Raw genomic sequence first — 13,863 nt, 5'->3', positions numbered from 1 at the left:
AGTCTCTCAGGCCATTGTTCAACCGTCATCCACTGTTTTTAAGACGGGCCTGAAACTGGCCAAGTAGGTTAGAGTGGCTGGCCAGGGAGCCCCAGAGACCCACCTGTCTCTGCTTCCCAACAGTGGGATCACACTCAGAGGCCACTCAGCTCATGTGAGGATGGAGTCAGGTCCTCATGCTTGCCTGGCAAGCACTTTATTGACTGAGATACCTACCATCCCTCTCTTGTTCTAACTTCTCTTTGCCTCCGTCCTCAAATTATTTACCACTATAGGAACAAAGGGAATAAAGAGAGAGAGAGAGAGAGATTGGGGTTGAACACACTCTTCATTTGGAAGAAGGAGTGTACAGGTAACAAACACATGGCTGCAGGTCCCACCTGGTGGTGTCTTCCAACCGGGAAGAGGTGGAATCCATTCCACATACTCTCAAGCAGCCATTCCACACATAATGAAGAGGGAAGCTGGTGGCATCATCCAACCAGGCAGTGACTTACCTCAGAGGGAGCAGAAAGCAATAGCGTATTAGGACACCCAGCACCCACACCATCGTGAGCTTCGGACTGATGTACTGAAAGTTGACATTGGTTCTTGTGAGGAGGTTCCATGATACGAGCTCCTCGGAGGAGAACCTCTGGGTCACTTCATTCCACAATGGCTTCCAAGCCTTCTTGGAGAAATAAAACACATCAGAGAGCTCGAAGTCCTTCCTCGAAGACCAGAGAGCCCTTTTTCCATGGGTGACTCATCTCTTTGGATAATACCTTGAAAGAAAGCATCAGGACATGAGAAAACACCGTAGGAGCGATGAGGGATTGCCCGTGGGGCAATGTTAACTGCACAGAACACAGAAAACAAGCTTCCACATGAGCAACAGGAAGATGTTAGAGCAGCAGTCACGTCACGGTGGGGAGAGGTGAGGCCACAGCATCTCCACAGAGCGACCTCTACCCAGCGACTTCATAAAAATAATAAGAGGCTGGGGTGCATGTTCGGTGATAGAATGCTGGCCTAGTGTGTATAAGGCCCTGAGTTCAATCCTCAGTACTGCCAAAAATATTTCATAAGAAAATACAGCCAGGCGTGGTGGCACACACCTTTTACACAGGTACTCAGGAAGCAGAAGCAGACAGATCTCTATGGGTTTGAAGCTAGCCTGGTCTACATTGAGAATTCCAGGCCAGCCAGAGCTACATAATGAGATCCTGTCTCAAAACAAAAAGAAACCACAGACATTTCAGAAAAATAAGCAAAGCACAACTAGATTGATAGGAGCAACCTGTGTTAGTAAATAGGTAATTTCATGTCATGATAGAGCCTGGTGACTGAAATTGGTACCCTCATATCCCCTGTGTGAAGTGGAACGACTTGCTGCCCGTTTTAAAAGTGACTCAACCGGGAAAAGACTAAAAGAGTTCTGCTGAGGATTGGTAATCCTGCTCCTAAAATGTTCCCTAAGAGACGCAGGGAAGGGAAGATGTTCCCTGCAGCACTCTACCCAGGGATACACAGCACCACGGTTAATACGGCTCCAGTATCAAGGGAAAAGAGACCAGATCTTAAACATAGCTAAGTCAGGAAATATATTTACGTAGAAAAACACCAAGAAGAAAACATGCTTCTCTTTGGGCAACAACATTAGATTTTCTTCTCCACTGACTATGTTCCTTAAAGAAAGTAATTCAAAGGATTTTCAAAGCCAAGTTTACCAGAATGGGATGTTTGCCAGAATGGGATGTTTCTTTCTCTTTCTTTTTAATGTTCTGAAGGAATAACAGCAGGTGCACTGGGGGAGTGTAGGGAGCCCAAGAGTCCTGAGTGAATGTGTAAGGAGTGGATGAAGTCCTGAGTGAGTGTATAAGGAGGGGATGAAATCCTGAGTGAATGTGTAAGGAGTGGATGAAGTCCTGAGTGAATGTGTAAGGAGTGGATAAAGTCCTGAGTGAGTGTGTAAGGAGTGGATGAAGTCTGTCAATGTGTAAGGAGTGAATGGAGTCTGAGTGAGTGTGTAAGGAGGGGATGAAATACTGAGTGATGTGTAGGAGGGATGAATCCTGAGTGGATGTTAAGGAGTGGATGAAGTCCTGAGTGAGTGTGTAAGGAGTGGATGAAGTCCTGAGTGAATGTGTAAGGAGGGGATGAAGTCCTGAGTGAATGTGTAAGGAGTGGATGAAGTCCTGAGTGAATGTGTAAGGAGGGGATGAAGTCCTGAGTGAGTGTGTAAGGAGTGGATGAAGTCTGAGTCAATGTGTAAGGAGTGGATGGAGTCCTGAATGGATGTGTAAGAGGATGAAATCCTGATGGATGTGTAAGGAGGGGATGAAATCCTGAGTGGATGTGTAAGGACGGGATGAAGTCCTGAGTGAGTGTGTAAGGACTGGATGAAGTCCTGAGTGGTCTATAAGGAGCAGATGGAGGCCTGGGTGGATGTGTATGGGGTGGATGAAGTCCTGGGTGGATGTGTAAGGAGTGGATGGAGTGGAAGTCCTGGTGGATGTGTAAGGAGTGATGGAGGTGAGTAAGGAGCGGATGGAGTCCTGGGTGGAAGTGTAAGGAGCGGATGGAGTCCTGGGTGGATGTGTAAGGAGCGGATGGAGTCCTGGGTGGATATGTATGCTGGCACAGGCACAGCCGTGTCAAGGACACCAGTACTCACACTCACGGACACTGGCGAAGCCTTCCTGGAGTGAGGCTCAGAGGATGGCAAAGCTGTCCTCTAGCCAGTGGTTCTCAACCCCTTTGGGAGGTCACAGATCAGACCTCCTGCATATCAGATTTTTTACATTAGGATTCATAACAGTAGCAAAATCACAGCTGTGAAGTAGCAATGAAGTAATTTTATGGTTGGCGTCACCGCAACATGAGGAACTGTGTGTGCTAAAGGGTCACAGCATTAGGAAAGTTGTGAACCACTGCTCTAGTCCAAGTGATTGGCCAGTGTGTGTAAAAGCTGGCAACCCCAGCTCCCTCCCAGATGACTGCAACCTGGGACTGCCCACGTGCAGACACTTCCTACCGGGACCAGCTGACTCCTCCTGGGTTCTTCAGAACAAGTGCCCTGAGGGTCTGAGTTGTTGATGTCAAACAGGCTCACTCCATCAGAGCAAGCACAGCGAGCTTTCTGCACATTTGTCTGTGTGTCTGTCCTTTCTTCATGCCCTCACGACCCCCATCATGTCAAGCACCATCTGTTCTGGGTTCAAGACACAGCAGGAGAGAAAGAAAAAGTGACTTGAAATTAAAAGTCAGGTTGTGTTTAGGACAGTCACCAACTCCGTGGGGTGTGTGTCTTTTATATATAAAGAAGAAGTTGGACATTTTTAGTTTCCTTACAGGACTACTAACACTGAGAGAGAGAGAGAGAGAGAGAGAGAGAGAGAGAGAGAATGTATGTGTGGTTTTGCCTAATTGTTTTATCTAATAATTTGATTATAACTTATCATAACAATAAAAGAAGTTTATTATCAAAATAATTAGAACAATAAAGCATGTTCTTGGATGCTTATTGGATTGTCTTTATTTTTTTAAAATTAAGTCAAATCTTTCTTGCTTTTTGTTAGTGCCAGTGGATGGTCCAAGAAAGATTGTGTCCCTACCGAGTTACCCTCTTGCTCCACAGGCTCTGCAAAGCCGCTAAGGCAGAGAGCACTCTGTTCAAGTCCTGGCCAATACTTAGCAGTGCAACAGTTTCGGTATTTAGCAACCTATATATTTCTTAAATATCTACCAGGGGAGAAAGCAAAGCTAGTCAGTAAATCTCTGAATAAAATACACCAGGGACAGTTGATATACCTCCTGAAAAAATCCTTTCTGAGAAAGGCCAGAGATGAGAGAATGCAACTGTGGGTTGATTATGTCACCGAGCTAAGGGAGAAGAGTCTGCCTACACGGCAGCTTGCCAGCCCCACCCACCTGATATGCAGGGTTTTCTATGCCCCCATCAAGTCTGTTCCCTGCAACTCTAATAAAATGTAATGCAGTTCTGTATTTTTGTCAAGAGTCTTCAAAAGTGTGACACCAGAAGATCAACAAAGAAGATTTCTAGCATATACTAAGACATACAAAAAGTCAGCAGGAAAAAAAAATGAACTTCAAAAGCTCAGTAAGAGTGGCTAAGAACACGGCAAGAGTAGCTTTTATGACGCAATACTCTGAAAAGACATGCAGCTTCGCTATAGCCCGAGAGACACACGCTATGCCAAAACAATACGGTGATATCAAGTGCTCTGGAAATGGGAACCAACAGGGATCTAATTAGTAAAACTGTACTGGAAAGCATTTCAGCACTGTGGAGTAGAATCAAACATTCAAAGAGTATGACTCAGGAATTCCACTCACAGAGGTATTTTTATAAAACACCACATGCACAGAAGGGCTACCGGGATGTGTCACCCACCCAGATTTACCACATTCACTCTGTTATTCCAGGTATAAAAATGAGTTTTTTCTGGCCCACTTACAGTAATTGTGCACACCATGTTCTTTATCTCTCAACAGACATTTCCTCGGGATACTTAACCAGAACAAAAGCATCAAAATCAAAGAGGCGGGCACTAATGCAATGCTGGTGTCTAATCTACCCCATTCAACTTTTTTGCCATGAAAAAAAATCCAATAATATCTTTTAAACCAATTTTTTTCTGATCCAATATTCAAACCAAGTTCCTACATGTCAAATCTTTTAGCTGCCTTAAATATACTAAGCTTCTGACATCTCAAGATATTGTTTTATTTATTTATTAAATGAAATTTATTTAAATAAATTATTTATTAAATAAAATTTATTTAAATTATAATAACTTTATTTATTAAACAGTGTGCTGAGCATAAATATGATAAAACCACAACAGGAAAATAAAAAATATCAACAGACACATAATATCTGAAGATGAATTCTACTATGAACTAGATGCTATGGGGAGGTACCACTCCAAACATGTCACTTTCCTCCTGAGATACAGTCACTATTGCAGGTGAAACTTATGCATCCAATTTGCCAAATTATAAACTTCTGACAGAAAAGGAAAACTAATGTAATCAATATACAGTGAAAACTATGAGTCAGGCATCAAATTAGAGGTTAGAAAAAATGGAAATATTTCATTGGGCACTAAAAATGTCTAGAAAGAGACCAAAATTTACCACACACACATCAAATGAATACAAATACAATTTTTACACTCTCATTAAAGAGATCAGGAGTGCCGGGCAGTGGTGGTGCACGCTTTTAATACCAGCACTCGGGAGGCAGAGCCAGGTAGATCTCTGTGAGTTCGAGGCCAGCCTGGTCTACAAAGCGAGTTCCAGGACAGGCATCAAAACTACACAGAGAAATTGTCTCGAAAAACAAAAAAAACAAAATGAAAAGACAAGAGCAGGAGTTGGTGGAGAGATGGTTCAGTGGCTAAGAACACTGGTTCCCTACCAGAGGACCCAGGTTTCATTCCCACAGGCAGCTTTCAAACATACAACTCCAGTTCCAGGGGATCTGACATACTCTTCTGGCCTTCAAGGGCACAGACATACAGACAGGTAAAACACCCATACACATAAAATAAAAATAATAATAATTTTTAAAAGAAAGTCTGGCTATTTCTAACAGATCAATCCTGATCTCTCAGAGTCCACACTTCTTAAATTGGCAAACACTGATTCTAGGAAATTTTTCCTTTAATTTTACAACTCAGTCTAAGGAAATAAAGCTGTGAATATTTGAACTTTGTCCTTATACAAAATGCTCAGGCTGAGCCAACACAGACCACGCTTGGACAAAAAGAAAATTAGAGCTAGCTCTCGGTCTAATGCAAGAGATTAATTGCACAAGCTGCCCTGTGGCCCTCTGCCTTTAGCAAGTCGTTGGTACATAAATAACGCCACATGTGAAAGGCCTGTGAAAAGGAGGCAGAAGTTAAAACCATCTCAACCATAATTAACTCTAAATTAGCTGAGTGAACTTTTGGAATAACTGCCCGGTTATAAATCATACTAGTGCTCTGTCCTCTGGTTATAAAGGGAGCTTTCTAAGCCACCAATTAAGGAAACCAGGCCTACTGCAGACCCAAAGAGGACATGGTAATTACATACATCAGTAGAACCTTAACCCACCAACATTCCAAAGGTCAGAAGTCCATTATTCCAAACACACTCTCTCATTGAAACCTGGTTGATCAAGAAGCCAACTCGGTCATAACCCTTTATCAAGAGAACAGGCAGGACTGAGGGCATGGCTCAGCCAGCAGAGTGCTTGCCTGGCATTCAAAAGGCTGTGGGTTTGATCCTCAGCATCATACAAAAGTGGAAGTGGGGGATGAAGAGGAGGCTGTTCCTCCACAGGACCCATATGGACACCCAGCACCCACTTGGTAGCTCACATCTTAGCTCCAGGGCTCGGGATCAGTCCTGTCTTCTTGCCTCCTTGGGTTGCCAGGCATAAATGGTACATCAGCATGCATGCAGGCAAAACATGAATACATAGAGTTAAAATTTTAATTAGAAATCATCTTTTAAAGAGTGGAAGAGGCCGCACACACCTGTAATCCCAGCGATTCAGGAGGGGGAGGCCGGGAAGTTCCACAGCATTCTCAGCTTTAGAGTGAGGAAAAGCTGGGTTACCTGATACCGTCTCCAAAAACATTTTTAAAAGTAGGCAATCAAGCCGGGCAATGGTGGCACACACCTTTAATCCCAGCACTCGGAGGCAGAAGCTGGTGGATCTCTGTGAGTTCGGAGTCAACATGATCTACAAAGTGAATTCCAGAACAGCCAGGGCTACACAGAGAAACTCTGTCAGGGGCGGGGGGCCACAACCACCTATCCTAACATTGTTTATGGAAAACTGTCTGTGGACATTGTCAGTGGAAACACCTAAAATTAAATCTGGTATGGATTAACAAGTGTACACTTTCCAGGGGAAGGCTGGGACTTAAGAACATTCTGGAAACTAATACGTTCCATTTCCTTTCTTTTCTTTTTGGTTTTTCAAGGCAGAGTTTCTCTGTGTAGCTTTGGAGCCTGTCCTAGAACTCACTCTGTAGCCCAGGCTGGCTGGAACTCACAGAGATCTGCCTGCCTCTGCCTCCCAAATGCTGAGATTAAAAGGCATGCGCCACCACCGCCCGCAAGTTCCATTTCTTGATCTAGACCAGTATTTTTCAACTTGTGGGTCGCGACACCTGAATGGTCCTTTCATGGGTGCCACCTAAGACCTTCAGAAAACACAGATATTTACATTACAATTCAAAACAGTAGCAAAACTACAGTTATAAAGCAGCAACAAAAATAATTTTGTGGTTGGGGGTCACTATATGGTTGAGGAACTGTATTAAAGGGTCACAAGATTAGAAGGTTGAGAACCACGCTTTGGATGGAAGATAATTAAGTTCCCTTTGGAAAATACAAAGTAATGTATTTGTAATTTTATACTCTGTGTAGTTTGAATGAAAATGGCTCCCATAGCCCAAAGGGAGTGGCATTATTAGGAGCTGTGGCCTGTTGAAGCAGACGTGGCCTTGTTGGAGGAAGTGTGTCACTGTGGGGGCGGGCTTTGAGGTCTCTTTTGCTCAAGCTTCACTCAGTGTGACAGACAGTCCACTTCCTGTTGCTTCTGATCAAGAAGTAGCCAGCACACGTCTGCCTGCACACTGCCATGCTCCCCACCATGATGATAATGGCCTGAACCTCTGAACTGTAAGTGAGCCACCCAATTAAATGTTTTCTTCATTTATAGGCGTTGCCATGGTCGTGGCGTCTCTTCACAGCAATAGAAGCCCTAAGACGGCTCCTTCCTACACACTGTTCTCTTGTTTCATCCCCAGTTACTAAGAGAGTGGGGCAGGGAGGAGTTTACAGATTGCAGAGCCTTCTCCTGGTGTGAGGGATACCCAGTTTCCTTCTGAGCCATAAGATATGATCAGCCTGATCTTAAACAGACGGAGAGAGAACAATTACAACAGATAGCTGAATGTTAAAGCTGTGCAGAGAGCTGAAGAAATCCTGTTGGGATTTAAGAACAGGAATACTTAATGCCAAGGGAGTGGCCAGGCCGATGTCCAGTGACTTCGCTGTCAAGATATGAACGTTGACCCATCTCTTCCCTCGTTGTTAATTGCTATGGACATTGATATGTGAATCATTGAACCAACTACAACACAGTATAATCAAGTTCCTGGGCCACCTTCTCCCATTCTTTTTCACAATGATTCGGGCGTAACTAGGCAAGCTAGGCCCCAGATTCACCAAGTCCAAAGCATCCCCCGGGCCACTGGTCAGGGTACAGCTTCAGGGCTTACACTAGGCAACCCGGCTTGCCTGCTTCACAGTGACTCTTGGAGTTTCTGGTGATCACTTCATTCTTGGTCAAATGCTCTTGTTTTTTTGTTTTTTGTTTTTTTAAATATATTTTGTTGCTATAAATTTAGTCAAGTGTAATAGTGGAATTAGTGTTACGATTGTTGTTATTTGATTTTGTTTGAGATAGCATCTCATATCCCAAGCTGGCCTTGAATGAAGTCGCTGTGTAGCTGAGGATGACCAGGAACTTCTGATGCTCCTACTTCAGATCTCCACATAGACATGAACCACCATATCCAGCTTCTGCAGAGCTGGGAACTGAACCCAGTGTTTGTGCATGTGAGTGTAGGTACCTGTGCCGGCAAAAGAAGATGTCCAGTCCCCTAAAACTCAAGTCACAGACTATTGTGAGTTGTCTGAAGTGGGTGCTAAGAACTGAACTCTGACCTCTGGAAAAGCAGCGGAACTGAAATTTTAGATTCTTTTTTCCTATATCTGAAATGCTGAGTGATCTCTCCAGACCCAGAATATGCTGTTACTTATTTGTAAATTCTAAACTTTCTATGTCATTTATATGCTTAATCTACAATTCATCTGAGTTTTAAAAATAGTTCAACAAACCAAGTATGATGGTTTGTAGGTCACACCTATAATCTCAGCACCTGGAGGCTGAGGCAGGAGGATTGAGGTCCTGTCCCAAAATCAAAACACAAATACTTCCACAAAGAATCCCAAAAAAACAGACAGATGAAACAAATGTATCAAATTCTTGATAAATGTTTATATAGATTAAAGGGCTCTGGTAGGCTGGAGACTGGCAAACACCAGGTGCAGACAAATTCTGCCTTTTACCTTCCTCCCCTTGCTAACAAGCCCTTAGATGACACTCCTAAAGCTAGCTGTCAAAGTCTAGTCCCGTATTTGGCACTGACCATTCCTGGGACTGATTAGCAAGGTCCAGCTACCAAAACACCAAGGTCAGGAATTGGAATTCATTGTTTTGACTAAACTAATTAAAATACCCAATCAGAACTTACCAACCAGTCCCAGCTCACTCTGAAACAGGCCTCCTCTTCTTCCTCTCTAACAGTAACCCTGGCAAAGCTATTTGCTGCTACTTCTGCCCAATTCAGATTCAGCTACTCTTTGCCTTGCTTAATAAGAGATCTCTTCGCATTCGGTTTGTGCTTGGAAATTGGCGTTTGGGTGTGGTCTGTGCCTAATCGGGGATCCAGAGGGGAGCACATGGTAGTACTGAGTTCCTTCATGAGTGATTGGTCTTTGCTGCTAGTGAGCATGTGCAAACATTTTAGGATACCATTGGCACTTTCTAATAAAGCTGAACAGTTAGTTGTTTATCCTACAGTCAAAGGATTCACCTGAATATCTATTACAACAATGTTCTCAGCAGCCCTGTTCCTAATGGTTAAAAACTAAAAATAAACCAAATGTCAATCAATATAACCACAAATAAACAAGCCCTCAGTGTCTGTGTAAAGGAATATACCAGTTTTAAAAAAATCCACTTCATACAACAGAAGGAAGCCTCCAGACAGTCTGCTGAACAGGAAAGGAAGACACACGGAGAGCGTACAGCATGACTCCACTTCCATAGATTTCCAACAGGAATAACTAATCAATGAGAAACCACCCTAGGCAAAGTGAAGGATGGAGAGTAATACACTGGGCATGGGCTGGAAAGAGGAGGCCAGCTTCCCACGTAGCCCAGACCTTAAATCTTAACCATTCAGCCAGCACTAGAGACTAAGACACTGTCTTTTAGAAAGGTCATATCAATCTTGAAATATTATTTCAAAGTTTCGAAATTTAAATCAAGCTTGACTAAAGGAGGTAATGGATCTGTGTTCATTGCATAGAAGCTAGCTGGGCATCAGATGACTTGAAAGCCTGCCAGCACCACACGCTGATGCTGAGACATCCTGTGGGCTGGGTCGACGTAAGCGAGATTAGAGTACACACCTATTTAGATACATGAGCTCAAGTACACATGCTGATTTGACATGAGTCAGCAGAAATGAGGAAGTTTACTCAGTCAAGCAGAGCAGTACCAACGTCACTGGGGAGGCCGAAAGAGGAAGAGATATAAATGAAACACAGATAAGGTACCAACGTAACTAAAGACATACTGGGTTTGGTGGGGAGAATGTTGCAAAAAAATTAATTATGTGGTGTGTGTGTTTAAACTAGGTCTATGTAGACCAGGCTGGCCCTAAACTCCATAGATCTGCCTTCCTCTATGAAGCTTAGGCTGGCCCTGAACTCACATAGGTCTGCCTCTCTCTGCCTCCCAGTTACAGGGATGAAAGGCATGCACCACCATGACTCATAAATTAAATTATTTTATGTATTCCATCAAGTAACCAGAACATGTCCTCTTTACCTAGTCTCAATTTCTGTTTTTAATAATTTTTATTTTATGTGCATATGTGTTTTGCCTGAATGCGTATCTGTGTGATGGTGTCGGTTCTCCTGGAACGAGAGTTGCAGACAGTTGTGAGCTGCCATGGTACGTGCTGGGAATTGAACCAGGTCCTCTGGAAGAGTAGACAGTGCTCTTAACCACTGAGCCATCTCTCCAGCCCTAGTCTCAAATTTCCTATCTCTTAGTATCTCTCTCCTTCCACAACTCCCCAATCCAAGAGAAAACTGAGAATGTACCTTGGGTGGTACAAGTATTCAGCATGTGCATAACCCTAAGTATCCTCCTCCGAAAACCAAGAGAATGTCAATGGCTGTAATGGGGTACCATCATTGCCTATGACCTGAAAAACAATGTCATTCACTAGACACGTTGGACTATCGCCAAAACGAGTTATCTGTTTTCAAAGGCCCATAGTCCCGCTCCTCCATGACGCTGCCTCACCACCGTATGTTTTTCAATATACTGAAATATGAAAGGGCCAGAGCGTATCCCCTGGCAGGGCTGACTCAGGTGAAGTGAACAGGCCATCGGGGCTGTCGGGTACCAGGAGCTCAGGATCCCTCACTCATGCCAGAAGCTGTATGCCCTACGCTCTCTCTCTCGATATTGTTCACCACCGTCTCCGAGAAATTACAGATGGAAGGGTGCACTGCTCTAGAGAGGCCTTCTGGAAACAGTCTAAGCAGTCAGTAGTCTTCTTTAGTTAATCTAAGCTCTGGGGCAGACAGAACTTTGAGGGAGACATGCGGGGAAACCGTGCATCTGACCTAGGAAAGTGAGGAAGGCCTCCCTCACACTACTCCGAGGTCACCACACAAAGAAACGGGAAGGGCCCAGCCTGAGGTTTTCGCCCGTCACCAGGCCCATCCACATATCACTGCACACGCAAAGGATTCTCTTTAGACCCAAGACCATGGAGCGCTCCTCTCCTGGGCCCAGGAGTCTCTCTCACCCTAAAAGCACACCTCATGTGCCCCACCTTCTCTGCACAGCCTACTTGGACACTGGGTCATCTACTGGTTTTATTTATTCATTTTTTTTGGAGGGCGGGGGGGGGGGAGCTTCAGAAAGAAAAAAAGAAGTGGAAAATAATGCCACAAACTTCTTAGAGAAAAAAAAGGAGAAAGAACTGAAGATCTTTGTGGCTTTCTAGACCCATGGAACAAGTGACCCACCTCCTATAGGTGACCCCACCATTGCAGAGATAAACACAGCCTACAGAAGAACCTTCAATTTTTTATAGAGAATTTATACCAACTGAGGCAATCAGGAACTATAAATAAAAATAGAAGAAATGAAAAGAGGGACTGGGAAGGGAGCTCAGTGGTTAAGAAAGCTTGCTGCTCTTCCAAAGGATCAAAGCTCAGTTCCTAGCACCCATGTAGTGCGCTGTAATTCACAACTGCCTCTTAACTCCTGCTCTAGGGGCTCTGTTGCCCTCTACTGGCCTAGGAGGGCCATCTGCACTCATGTGCACATATCCACACATTGATAGTCATCAGTCAGACAGACAGACACACACACAATTTCAAAAACAAAATAAAGCTTTAAAAATAATTGTGGGCCGGGCGTTGGTGGCGCACGCCTTTAATCCCAGCACCCAGGAGGCAGAGGCAGGTGGATCTCTGTGAGTTTGAGGCCAGCCTGGGCTACCAAGTGAGCTCCAGGAAAGGCGCAAAGCTACACAGAGAAACCCTGTCTCGAAAAAACCAAAAAAAAAAAATTGTGATGTAGGTATATATGTGCATGGAAGGTCAAGTGCTTGTGGGGACCAAGTCATCTGATTCTTCTGAAGCTGGAGGAAGAATCCTCTTCAAGAGCACACACACACTTAATTCTTTTTTAAATGAGTTTCATTATTTAACGAAGCTCACACAATTCTCAACTGTATAACATATACTAACCTGGTCCAATTTTCTGATCATTTTTAACTAATAAGGAGATTTTCCTTACATACAATTTAATTATGTGATTTTGACTTAAGACAACATTTTTTGTTTCATCTTTTAGAAATATGAAGAAAAGTAAAGTTTACTTCCTCTAATAATTAAACAATTTTAGTGAGACTTCCCTCATTTTTTCCCCTGAATTTGAAAAACAGCCATCTCAAATCTTGCTAATTTCTGTTTTTGTGTGTGCATGAATGTGTGTGTGTCTGTGTGTTTGTGTGTTCTCTGTGTTTGTGTTCTGTGTGTGTATGTGTTCGTATGTTCTCTCTATGTGTGTGTGTTCTCTGTGTGTGTATGTGTACTGTGTGTGTGTGTTCTGTGTGTGTGGTTCATATGTTCTGTGTGTGTGTGTTCTGTGTGTGTTGTGTGTGTGTTCTCTGTGTGTGTTCTGTGTATGGTAAGGTGTATGTGGTACATGAATATGAGTATGCAGGTGATGTACCATGCTCAGGAGGCCACGCAGAAGCCAGAGCAGAATGCCATGTGTCATTCTTTACTGCTCTTCCCCTTATTGCCTTGGGACAGGTCCTCTGTGAACCAGAAGCTCCCGTTTCCAATAGGCTGACTGTCTCTCTCAGTCCAAGCACAACTAATCCAGGAACAGCCATACACAGCTCTAAACCGCCATGCTGTGGGGACCTACTTATGCCCACCTACATAACTTTATTCCTATTTGCCTCTTCCTTCTTTAGACTAACACACCCTCACAGACGATTAAGCTTTTCCTTCTTTTCCCTAGTTTAAAAATCATCTCTACAAGGCAAGTTCAACATCAATTCATCCATCCAAAATGATTTCATCCCATGAAGCACTTAGGGACTGTCTTTCTCAAATTAATTGTATGCATACATTTGTGGAATTCGATGACACATTGCCTGGCTCTCATTTACACTTAGATACTGGTAAACACCACCCACTTCGAAGCTAGAGTTACGTAAGGACACGCCCAACATCACCACAGTGCAGGCTAAGACTGCTAGGTATGTGGAGTTGCCTGGCAGCCATGGTTCTCAGTGAGGGATGGGGTCGAGGAGTCTATCACAGCATGTTTGAGCCTTAGAGCTGTGGGAGCCATCTTGGCATCTTTCTAGGTTCTGGTTTTTCACCAGTGGCTGTCTGTTTTCCTTCCTCTGACATGTTGTGGCAAGCCTTTCTCTATCATGTAAATAGCATCATTGGTAA

The 13,863-nt window shown here is 43.8% G+C and overlaps 1 pseudogene; it reads right to left on the bottom strand.

Annotated features, from left to right (window-relative positions):
• LOC114695736 overlaps window positions 1-13,863 on the bottom strand; it is a 57,650-nt pseudogene that overhangs the window by 16,446 nt on the left and 27,341 nt on the right.

The sequence above is a fragment of the Peromyscus leucopus genome, unplaced genomic scaffold (assembly GCF_004664715.2).
Source record: "Peromyscus leucopus breed LL Stock unplaced genomic scaffold, UCI_PerLeu_2.1 scaffold_300, whole genome shotgun sequence".
Lineage (NCBI taxonomy): Eukaryota > Metazoa > Chordata > Mammalia > Rodentia > Cricetidae > Peromyscus > Peromyscus leucopus.
This window is presented reverse-complemented; position numbering and strand designations above follow the sequence as displayed.